We start from the raw sequence: 9254 nt of genomic DNA, 5'->3' as shown, positions 1-9254 counted from the left end.
TGTGAACATAGGATACTGGACCTGCCCCTCATCTGCCATATGATTGTGGGGGCCAGGGAGAGATGCCCCCTCCCCGAGCCTGCCCATCACTGCCTGTGGCAGGTGGGAGAGCTGGCCCTGAGGTCGTAAAAGCAGCAGAGCTGTTCCTGCCCCTGACCAGCTGCAGGACGTAGTAGAGTGGCCTTGTACCTTGCCTGGGCAACACAGTAGAACTGCCCTTGGTGGTGTAGGTGTGGGTGAGCTGGCCCCGAGGGCCTGAGAGTAGGAGAGCAAGTCCTGCCTCCTACTCCTTGCTGCACAGGGTGAACTTGCTATATCAAAGACAGAGAGCTCACCTTGGTGATGAGGACAGGGTAGAGCTGGTAGACTAACCAACTATGCAACTACCCAGGCACAGAACCAGGACTGTGAGTTGGTCCACTCCACCATCCACTCCGTCTATGATCTGCTAGAGCACATGAAGGAGACCCAAAGCAGTATGATCTCCACAACTTAGGGCAAGAACAGGATATCCAAGAGGAGCCATTGTGATGGCCCAGTATGGATAGTACAGCAGAAGTCAGAGGCCTTGAACCAGAGCAATAACTCTTTGCACTGAACACTTGCAAGTATATATATATATATATATATATATATATATATATATATATATATAAAGTATATACTGTGTGACTCACTGTATCACACTTCTGCTTCCATGAAGAGATTTCTCTCTTCCTTTTTTCCTCTCCTTTTTTCTTTTCTCCTAAATTTTACTTGAGTGTGGATACAAGGGCAGAGGGCACATATGAAGGGACAGGGAGATGAATGGAATAGAGATGCATAATGCAAAAGACACAACAAATAAATAAAAAGAAAGTTAAAAAATAATATATTCAAAATATATTACATAAAAATATTAAAAAACAAAAGAGTGTTAAGATTGCATTATTACTCTTTGTTCGTATTTCTGTGAATGTTCACTTCCTCTGTGTAAAGAAAAAAGTATTAGGAATGTAATCTGATCCTTTTACTCACTTTTCACCCTCTATCCTCTCTAGGATTTCTAAGCATAGTGTCCTAGTCCCATAACTACAGCACTCTGGAAGCTAAAGCAGGAATTTTGCTATGGCTTTAAGGTCTAGCCAAGCTATACAGTGAGTTTCAAGATAGCCAGAGCAATGGAACAAGGTTCTGTTTAAAAACAAGCAAACAAACAAAATGATGCAACAAGATCAACAAAACCTAAAAGTATCAATTATTCATTTCTAGAAAAAAAAATCCCTACAGACATGGTTGATACTGGGAAAGGAACAGCTCTGCTTTCACATATGTGTCCTGATTCTATCTGTATTGGCTTTAGCCCATGAACCTAAAGGAATGATATAAGAGCTGGCTATTTTTGTGTCTGCATGTGATGTTTAAAAGCTAGGAGGGGAAATCTATTTTGGTATATTTGGGGAGAGGTGTATGCTTGTCAGAAGTGCCTTGGAAGTCCAGGTGCAGTCTAAGCTTATCATTTCAGTATTAAAAACATTTTCCCACCTGATCTTAAATATTGTCTGAATAGTAGTTGGATTTATCAGCATCTATGACTCCTCAAACAAGGTGCATGATCTAGATAAGCTTTTGAAATAAACCTAAATATCCATTTGGGAAAAAAAAAATCTTAGAAGTTAATTGTATGAAGTTTAGTTGACTTTTTCCATTTAGCCAAGTGGAAGCTGCTCTTCACTGGTGACCAATTCACTTTTCATCTGGCCCAAGTTTCAATGCCAGGAATGAGCCTTTGATGCTGACTTTGCCCTACAGAGCACAGTGGGAAAGGAATAAAGTCTCCAAGCATGGTCTACCTCTTAGTCCCAATAAAGGCTTGTCTCCACAACGGCACAGCATCTGTTTGAGAATTATGCTCTTAAATGTCCTTAGGTAAGCCATGCTCTTTACTCTTACCATGCAGGGTGTTTCTCAGACCAGAGGCCCATATCTAAGAGATTTTAATTCATGAGATCTTGAGTGAGTACATGAACTTGGGGAATAAATCCACTCTTATCTTTAGTTTATAGGGCATATACTATTTGGGTTTCAATGTTTTTCCAAAAAAATAAAGCACTAAGGTTTTAACATTGTTCAGATTTGATACATATTACCCATATGTAAACCATATATATGAAACATGAAAACACAAGGACACTGGAAGATAAAAGGAGACCAACAAGACGGGGGCGGGGGGAGGGGTAGCGTTCAAAAACATGCATTCTTCTGATTCATTCCAGAATTGTCTTGAGGTACAAGCTGATCAGTGCTCATCAATAGTCAGTTACAAACAGGAGCAGTGCTTGACACTGAATGACAGCCTTAGGGCCACAACAAGGCTGTCACCTCACTGTTGGCCAGCTTCCCCGAAATACCAGTGTAAGCAGTGAATCACTGTGACTACCAACAAAGAGAACCCTGTTCTACAGCTCATAACTCCAAAATGAGATGGCTCTACTCCACAAGAGGTAACCGTATGGAAGACTATGTCTCCTTGTCTTCCAAGTGCTCTTGACTAATCCCCTGACATAAGAAAATGATGAAGCTCGTGTTCAATAGTTAATACTTTGTCGTGTGTGTTTGGTTCTGCTTTGCCTCTAACTTTTTGGGGTTTTGACAGCCCACCATCTGTAGAAGGCCCCCTGAGATCATGTTGTTAGAGGGAAAGCATCTCACACACTTCTTTGGTTTCATAGCATTATAATCTCTGAAGCCTCTTAAAAATGCTGAACTCAGTTCAGCCTGAAGATGCCCACATACAGTAGTCCTTACTTAACGAATGGCACTTAACTCAGGAAGTTAGCCAACTGAGAGCCTATCAGGAGTATGCATTTTTAAGAAAGTTCACCCCAGCCAATCACATGCTTAGGGCAGACAAACACCAACATGTATCCCATTGTCTGTCTGTCTGTCTGCAGTCACTTCCATTCTCTGCATCTCATATGTTTTCTGTTCACAAATGATCTTTGTGCGAGTAGCAGACTAGAGAGTTCTTTTAGACTGCTCTTCTTTTGATGGCTACCAGATTTTATTTATTTATTTATTTTGGTTTTTCGAGAGGGTTTCTCTGTGTAGCTTTCCACCTTTCCTGGAACTCACTTGGTAGCCCAGGCTGGCCTTGAACTCACAGAGATCCACCTGGCTCTGAACCAACTATGATCGTTAAATTTATTGCAACTGTCTCTCTAAGAGAAGTCAGAACTTAAATAAATCCACCCCAACTTCATGAATCACAATCTACTTTTCAACAAAATCTTTAAGTAACTCACATATTCATAACATTCTGAAGAACTGTTTAATTTTATCCAAGTATTAACTGGAGTGATATATATATATATATATATATATATATATATATATATATATATATCATTTTGAAAACGCCTCCAGTTGATGTGCCACTGAGTGAGAAGCAACACTAAGTAGCAAGGTGGGAATATCAGGTCTCTTAGAGATGAACAGTGAATAACTGTGCAGATGTTTCTGATGTGCCCTCTTTGAATACTTGGTTATCGTGTCCTTGGGTCTAGTTTGTGGCGGCAGCATGTTAGTAAGTCTGTTTTGAGCATAGCTGCTGTGTTCTCCAACTCTTCTTTATGAATAATGAAGGATCTGTTTTGATCTTTATGTTTTATTTCTAGATTTACTCCTAAGAGAGTTTTGAGAGAGAGAGAGAGAGAGAGAGAGAGAGAGAGAGAGAGAGAGAGAGAGAGAGAGAGAGCTAGCGTGCGTGTTTAGGAAAATCTAGAAAAGAAGGACTGTGAGAAAACTTTTCAGATCTTCCACCAGAAGTTAATCAACAATTAGACCTTTTAAAGTCAGGGACTGAAGCATGTTTCCTGCAGAAGTAGCTCTTATCTAAGGAAGTCTTACTGCACAAGCCTAACCTCACCTCAGTACCCTTGCTGTCTTCTCTGCTTGATTCTGAGGAGAGAAATAAATGGCTCACGTTTTTGCATGATTCCTTCAAGGGCTGAAAACTTCTGAGGACAGATTTCTGGGAGCACTTGTCAGAGAAGGCACCTGCTGCTGAGGGATCTTGGAAGTCCTGAATCCCTGCTGGTCACTGCTAGTGGCCCAGCTTGAAAGAACGCTGAAGCAGAGGCCAGAGCAGGAGAGTGCAGTGAGGATTTTATATCAACAAGTCTGCTGGGCAGGCATGATCTGCTCCTGTACAGTCAGAACAGCAGACATTTTGGAGATGTTTTTATAAACAAGAGTGAAGTTTGTCTCATACTTTCCTCATAAAGGAACATATTATTTAGAACAAGCACTTAAATTTGGAGATTCTGTGAGTAGCTCTAGTTTTTAGAAAATTCATGAAAGCAGAAACCTAGTGTAATTTAGACATAAAAGTCCTGGGGATTTTAAAAAGTCCAGTGAAGCCTCTGTTTCAAAAGGGTCTTTATTTGCATGGCCTTATCAGCGATATTATACAGACACATTCCATAGCAGGAGCTGTTTTATTCCAATTCTCATACTTCAGAGAGAGTTACGAGGCATGTAGAGTTAAATCTGAGAGACAGCTGATGAAATACCTGGGCTGAAACAAATCCAAATGGAAACATGAAACATACAGTTCAAAACTACTAGGTCTGGTGGTTGAGGCTGTCAGGCTGCTGGCGGACAGTGAGACAAGAGCTCAGTGCAAAGGAAGCAGACATGAGGAGAACCCAGAACTGAGAAACTTCCAGAATGCTACCTGCAGAATGAAAACGGCTCATGGACTCAGGCTGAGCGTCATGACATTAATCTGCATCTTGATCCTAGAAGTTTTTACTTTTCACTTAATAAAAACTATCATATTATTTGTGTTAAAATTAATAGTATTAAAATTCTTAAATAAAGTCAGGCAGTTGGTGGTGCACGCCTTTAATCCCAGCACTTGGGAGGGAGAGGCAGGTGTATCTCTGTAAGTTTGAGGCTAACCTGGTCTACACAGTGAATTCTGGCACAGCCTGGGGTACAGAGAGGGACCCCGTCTACAACAACAATAAAAACCAAAAAGAAAATCTCAAATGAATAACTCTGTATGAAGTCCCCAAAACCTATAGGAAGAATATTTATTGAACAAATCAAATACTTAACATTTTTCAGTTGCACAGAATTACTCCTCCTCACTTATACCTCCTTTCCTATTGGGAAAATATTTCTTCCTTACTGTTTGTCATATTCCTATCAGTACAATTCCACAAACAGGCTTTCTTTCTTTTCTTTCCTTCCTTCCTTCCTTCCTTCCTTCCTTCCTTCCTTCCTTCCTTCCTTCCTTCCTTTCTTTTTGGTTTCTCTGTGTATCTTTGTGCCTTTCTGGAACTCTCTTTGGAGACCAGGCTGGCCTCGAACTCACAGAGATCTGCCTGCCTCTGCCTCCCGAGTGCTGGGATTAAAGGTATGCGCTGCCACCGCCCGGCTACAGGCAGGCTTTCATTGTGAGGGGTTCAATAGGAATTCTCCAGCAACTGTTGCAAGTCTGGGAATAAATGTCTTTAAGTTAAATGCCCTCTGGCCCTCTATCTAGGCTTTAAGAAATTAATCTCTCTCTCTCTGTCTCTCTCTCTGTGTCTCTGTTTCTGTCTCTCTCTCTGCCTCTGTCTCTCTGTCTCTCCCTGTCTCTGTCTTTTTGTCTCTGTCTCTCTGTCTCTCTGTCTCTCTGTCTCTCTGTCTCTCTCTCTCTCTCTCTCTCTCTCTCTCTCTCTCTCTCTCTCTCTCTCTCTGTGTGTGTGTGTGTGTGTGTGTGTGTGAAGTCAGAGACCACCCTTGGTGTTCTTGAAGCACCATCTGCTTTTTTTGAGACAAGATCTTCTACCTGCTCAGAGCTCATCAAGTTGGCAAGCCTGGCAGATCAGGGATCCCTGGGATCTTTTTCACTGTTCTGGATCTTCCAGCCAGAAGCAGAACTACAAGCATACATAGTAATTACAAGAGCACATGCCCAATTTCTTTTTATGGGTTTTGGGGAAACAAACTCAGGTCCTCATGCTTGCCTAAGAAGTACTTCACTAAGGAAGTAAGCATTTATTTGGTATGCATTTCTTAGGTCTTCTGAGTGCTCTTGTTTCTGTATACCTTCAAGCTAGATTGTCCTTTCCAATTTTCTATCAGTTACTAGCTGATCTGTCAAAAATATACATCTTAAATTCCATTTTATGTTAATTTTCCTATTAACACTGTTTATCAACAAATTCTTATACAGACAAGTAGACACCTCCATTCATCATATCTAGTGAAGATTCATTTTGCAGTCAAAAAGCTACAATAAAGTTCTATAGAAATTCATACAGAACCATTTTGAATCACTAAATAGTTTATATGAATTTGTTATGTGTTTATCATACTTCACATTGACTACTGAAAGATCAAAGTTGCGAGGAAAGATTCAACTGAGATTTATATAACCTGTCTTAAAATAATTAATTTATTTAACTTTATAAATGTGAGTTATTGAATTATATCATTCATATATTCATATATATGTACATATATTATTTTGTATTATATACATTTTTATATGAGAAAATAAAATATGTTCATGTAGTTTAGGCAAGAAATAGAAGACAATCACCAAAAGCAATTCCATTCATATAGAAACAAGATATCTTCTTGAAGTGTATATGTGTGTGTATGTGGTATATGTTGAGTAAAATTACAGTTCTTATAAGTAGAGATTGTGATTATTTTATTTTAACTTTCCCCTCTGTTTCTTGTTCTTTACACCTGTTCAATGTATAGAATTAATTTCAAAAATTACTAGCAAAATTTTTAGTAATAAAGCAGGACATAGTATAGCTAGAGAAGTTAAAAAGAACAGTCACTGCATTTTCAACAATTTGCTTTGCTTCGGAGAAATCATGTACTATAAGGTCAGACTACAAATAAAAAAAATAAAATATTTCATTTTCTCCATTGGAAGAAGTGTTATGGCTCTAGACCTGTCTCATTTTAAATTCTTTTTCTTTTTTGAGATGCCTTTAAAATGTATTTGAATTCCTCAAAATGTTCCTCAAAAATGTAAATAAACCTTTGCAGGCTTTGAGGCACAATGAGTCTTTCTGACTCTGGGGACCATCTCTGAAATGTTATCAAAGAGGAATGGCCCTGAGGTCCCCATTTTGTGTGGAGGAACCCTCCGTGGTTGTAAAACTACCTCTGTCAAGAGGTATGAAAACTGTGTCTTTCTTTTAATCAAGCTCACTAGGTTCCATGGGTGATCACTAAGAACCCAGTGGTGTTAGGTTGAGCATGCATGACAGGTGGTATTGGTAAGTACTCTTACTTTAGGACCATTTGTTGTTTATTTTGAAAACAAACATATTACATACTACAGATACTTTGATATATGAAAAGGAGAATGTTTGTTTTGTCTTTATTTTTTAGCAGATTACCTGAAATGTACATTACATTCTAGCATAAGGTTTATTGAATACTAAATTTATTTTCTTTTCTTTTACCGTTATGAAAGATTTTCTGAGTTGAAAAGAGATTTATGTCTTTAATCTCATTCCTTCAGTAGTGCATAAACTATAATCATATTTGAGAGGTTTAAATCTTTATTAATTATGTTGCTTATGTTAAGATTAGTAAGATCAAAATAAGACCCAAGTGTTCTTAAAATCAATGAATTTGTTCATTTTCTAAAATGCTTTCTTTTAAAAGTTTTCATTCAATAAGTTCTGTTTTAAATTAAATAATTTGATGTAATTTGGGGGTGTGCCTATTAGTTCCATGCTCTCTGGGAAGAAGGTCTAAGGTTTTTCATTAATAAAGGAGTCAACTACTTACAATCTGGCTTCTTTTATCTGGTATTTTGAATATTGGGTTTGTTGAAATAGGTAACTTATTACTTAATAAATTGCAAAACTACTTTCAAAACAGCCTAATGTGTTTTGATGTTCATCTTCTTGTTGCCTGCTTTGTTTATAGCCTGAAATAAAATTTTTGGCTAATATTCTACAAATATCCTGGAAATGTAGTAAATGCTGTAATACATCCAGGGTCAGGTAGAGTTTCCAAGCATGAGTTCCAGAGTTCCTCTGCACAGCCCTCTGAGCCTGCCATCTCTAAAGTTCCAATAGTACAAAAGTCATGGTTCATTTGATTGTAATAGCTTTTGTGTTTTCTATTGTCCCAAGCGCTCTTTGTATGATCCATATGATAGCAAGTGTGTTTCTTCTTACTGAAGAAATGATCTGTAGAAAAATGACTCAAACCTAAACATCCACAGTTGCAATAAATTTCAAAACAGAAGGAAAAATTCAATAGTGAGTGAACTAATTAGCTGAGGTTTTGTATTTATTTTTATTCTATAAAACTTACTTTCTCATACTTACCTGGCAGGGGAGATACCATGATCATGAAGGTGGTTTTCTCAGGTCGAGGCTTATCCATTGCAATCTGGATGTGCTGACCCCTGCAATTTCCCCAAATGCGGGAAACTCCACTGCATAATTTGTGGTAGTGGGGGACTGTGTTCGCGCTCTCCCCTGAATTAAAAAAAAGAAGAAAAAACTTACTTTCTCTAAAATGTAAATGAATAAATCAAAGCTCTTTGAGCTGGTATTGTTGCTATGTGAAAATGTCAATTGAGCCTAAATAAAGTTGAAACAAATTTTTGAAATTCATGTGCAGGGTCAAAGTAGGAATTTCATAAAATAAATTACATGCAAATGCATATACATATGCAAATGATACAAATTAAACAAAGTAATAACTGTTCTGTATAAAATCATTATCTAGTGTTCAATCCTTATTATAACCATCAATGAGTGTTCACAAGGTAAAAAGACATTAAAATGAATCAGGAAAATAAGACAAATAAAAGGAAGCAGCATACTTTAATGTAGGAGGTAGTGAAATATCTGATCATATTCTACTGGATTAATTTCAAATTTCAGTGGCCCCTGTGACCTTTATAGACATATAATGTTTGCCTTCTTCATGCAAAATTTTATGACAACAAAGACTTCTCTAAACAGCTGCCTTCTTTTGGACCACAGCTGACCAATATTAGGAAAGAGCTGTTACTCCTAATCAGAACAGACAGTGGTATCTTTCTCATGCAAATGATTCTTCCAACAGCACTTTGAGTCATAATTCAGGCAAGGATTGGTTCTGATTGTATGAGGTTGCTAGGAAACACCCTTCTCTGAATATGGATGAAAAAAATACTTCTTCACAGTGCAAATTTTTCAGATGATGGGTATTAAATTTAGGATGATGTGTGAATTAAACATTTTCATAAA

The 9254-nt window shown here is 38.0% G+C and overlaps 1 non-coding gene across 1 annotated transcript; it reads left to right on the top strand.

The window, feature by feature from the left end:
• The first annotated feature begins 8334 nt into the window (after positions 1-8334).
• LOC114710508 lies at positions 8335-8498 on the top strand. The gene has a single exon (XR_003737065.1). It is a non-coding gene; the product is annotated as a U1 spliceosomal RNA (small nuclear RNA).
• Positions 8499-9254: the final 756 nt, after the last annotated feature.

The sequence above is a fragment of the Peromyscus leucopus genome, chromosome 8a, assembly GCF_004664715.2.
Source record: "Peromyscus leucopus breed LL Stock chromosome 8a, UCI_PerLeu_2.1, whole genome shotgun sequence".
In the NCBI taxonomy this organism is placed as follows: domain Eukaryota; kingdom Metazoa; phylum Chordata; class Mammalia; order Rodentia; family Cricetidae; genus Peromyscus; species Peromyscus leucopus.
This window is presented reverse-complemented; position numbering and strand designations above follow the sequence as displayed.